We start from the raw sequence: 3,119 nt of genomic DNA, 5'->3' as shown, positions 1-3,119 counted from the left end.
GATAAGGCGGATCGAGACTGAATTGAGAAGGTGGAGCCGCTGGGAAAATGAAACTTACCGACTACCAGTAACACATAAAACCCAGAAATACACTGATCAGCCATAACATTAAAACCACCTCCTTCTTTCTACACTCACTGTCCATTTTATCAGCTCCACTTACCATATAGAAGCACTTTGTAGTTCTACAATTACTGACTGTAGTCCATATAGTCAAGAAATACAAATTCCTCAGGGTGCATCTGGATGACAAACTGGACTGGTCTGCCAACACAGACATCTAGTACAGGAAAGGACAGAGCCGGCTCTACTTCCTAAGAAGGCCGAGGTCCTTTAACAATTGTAGGAAACTTCTCCACATGTTTTATCAGTCAGTGGTTGTCAGTGTTTTTTTTTATGCTGTGCTGTGCTGGGGAGGCAGTATCAAGAAGAAGGATGAAGCACGGCTGGACAATCTGATCTGGCACTGAACTGGAGGGTTACAATGGTCTTGAATTTCCTCCATTTGTACACAATCTGTCTGACTGTGGATTGGTGGAGTCCAAACTCTTTAGAGATGGTTTTGTAACCTTTTCCAGCCTGATGAGCATCAACAACTCTTTTTCTGAGGTCCTCAGAAATCTCCTTTGTTCGTGCCATGATACACTACCACAAACATGTGTTGTGAAGAGCAGACTTTGATAGATCCCTGTTCTTTAAATAAAACAGGGTGCCCACTCACACCTGATTGTCGTCCCATTGATTGAAAACACCCGACTCTAATTTCACCTTCAAATTAACTGCGAATCCTAGAGGTTCACATACTTTTGCCACTCACAAATATGTAATATTGGATCCTTTTCCTCAATAACTAAATGACCAAGTATGATATTTTTGTCTCATTTGTTAAGCTGGGTTCTCTTTATCTACTTTTAGGACTTGTGTGAAAATCTGATAATGTTTTAGGTCATATTCATGCAGAAATATCGAAAATTCTAAAGGGTTCACAAACTTTCAAGCACCACTGTATCTGTCTATATCTGTCTGCCTGTCTATCTATCTATATCTGTCTATCTATATCTGTCTATCTGTCTATCTGTCTATCTATCTATCTATCTATCTATCTATCTATCTATCTATCTATCTATCTATCTATCTATCTATCTATCTATCTATCTATCTGTGAGTACACCCCTCACATTTCTGCAGATATTTAAGTATATCTTTTCATGGGACAACACTGACAAAATGACACTTTGACACAATGAAAAGTAGTCTGTGTGCAGCTTATATAACAGTGTACATTTATTCTTCCCTCAAAATAACTCAATATACAGCCATTAATGTCTAAACCACCGGCAACAAAAGTGAGTACACCCCTAAGAGACTACACCCCTAAATGTCCAAATTGAACACTGCTTGTCATTTTCCCTCCAAAATGTCATGTGACTCGTTAGTGTTACTAGGTCTCAGGTGTGCATAGGGAGCAGGTGTGTTCAATTTAGTAGTACAGCTCTCACACTCTCTCACACTCTCTCATACTGGTCACTGAAAGTTCCAACATGGCACCTCATGGCAAAGAACTCTCTGAGGATCTTAAAAGACGAATTGTTGCACTACATGAAGATGGCCAAGGCTACAAGAAGATTGCCAACACCCTGAAACTGAGCTGCAGCACAGTGGCCAAGATCATCCAGCGTTTTAAAAGAGCAGGGTCCACTCAGAACAGACCTCGCGTTGGTCGTCCAAAGAAGCTGAGTGCACGTGCTCAGCGTCACATCCAACTGCTGTCTTTGAAAGATAGGCACAGATTTACACTGTTATATAAGCTGCACACAGACTACTTTTCATTGTGTCAGTGTCATTTTGTCAGTGTTGTCCCATGAAAAGATATACTTAAATATCTGCAGAAATGTGAGGGGTGTACTCACTTTTGTGATGCACTGTATATCTGTCTATCTATCTATCTGTCTGTCTGTCTGTCTGTCTATCTATCCATCTATCTATCTATCTATCTATCTATCTGTCTGTCTATCTGTCTATATCTGTGTCTATATCTGCCTATATCTGCCTGCCTGCCTGCCTACCCTCCCTGTACTGCAATGGTCAGGACCACCACAGAGCAGGTATTATTTAGGTGGTGGATCATTCACTGGAAAATAAAAGGATGTCCAAATAATTTCTAGGAATATTTACACTACAAATAAGTCAAAAAGACTTATGGTGGATCCAATGCCTGAAGGTCTCAAAACACTGGGTACAAACAAGTACCACAACACAGTACTAATACCTAGATTACTGATCTTCCTTTGGACTTTACGTTACACCCTGAAGCTCTGGAGGTGCTGCTGATGCCTGCACATGCAGTTTAGAACTCAGTAGTGAGGGTTGTAACCATGGCCAGATGATTTCATGATCAGCGGCCTGTTCTGTGAGCTCGTGTGGCTCTACGGCTGAGCTGTTGTTGCTCCTAGACACTTTAACCTGACGAGAACTGCTCTAGCAGGGAGTTTATTTAGTCTACCGAATGTGCTGCATCCACTGGAAAGAAAAGGATGTCCAAATATTTTTGGCTATTAATTTCTAGGAATCCACAAAGTTGAATCAGTTCATCTGGACACAAGTGTGTTGTAGAGATACGTTTCGTCACTCTATCCGAATGACTTCTTCAGTCTGAGCTGGTGTTGAATACCCCAACCTTATATGCAGTTGATTTGCATAACGACCGATCACCACCCACTGCATAACAATGGAACTGGTGATCAGGCCCATATGAAATTCACAATGAGCATTAATTACAATGGCCATGTGTGTCTTTCACACATGATTGGGGTAAAGCTCCTATTACGGCGTTGTATGATGGTGAGAGATGTACTCTCAGGCCCCCTCCCCGGTTCAGAGATGGTCGTTCCCTCTTCACATAGACGGCCTCTTTGACTCCACGTTCAAACCAGCGTTCCTCCTTATCAAGGATCTGCACATCTTCATCATTAAATGAGTGGCCGCTGGCTTGCAGGTGGGTGTAAACCGCAGAGTCCTGGCCAGAAGAGGTCGATCTTCTATGTTGGGCCATCCGTTTCGCCAGTGGCTGTTTAGTTTCCCCGATGTACAGTTCCCGACAATCCTCCCGGCACCTAACG

Source organism: Trichomycterus rosablanca, chromosome 14 (assembly GCF_030014385.1).
Source record: "Trichomycterus rosablanca isolate fTriRos1 chromosome 14, fTriRos1.hap1, whole genome shotgun sequence".
NCBI classification, from domain to species: Eukaryota; Metazoa; Chordata; class Actinopteri; order Siluriformes; family Trichomycteridae; genus Trichomycterus; species Trichomycterus rosablanca.
This window is presented reverse-complemented; position numbering follows the sequence as displayed.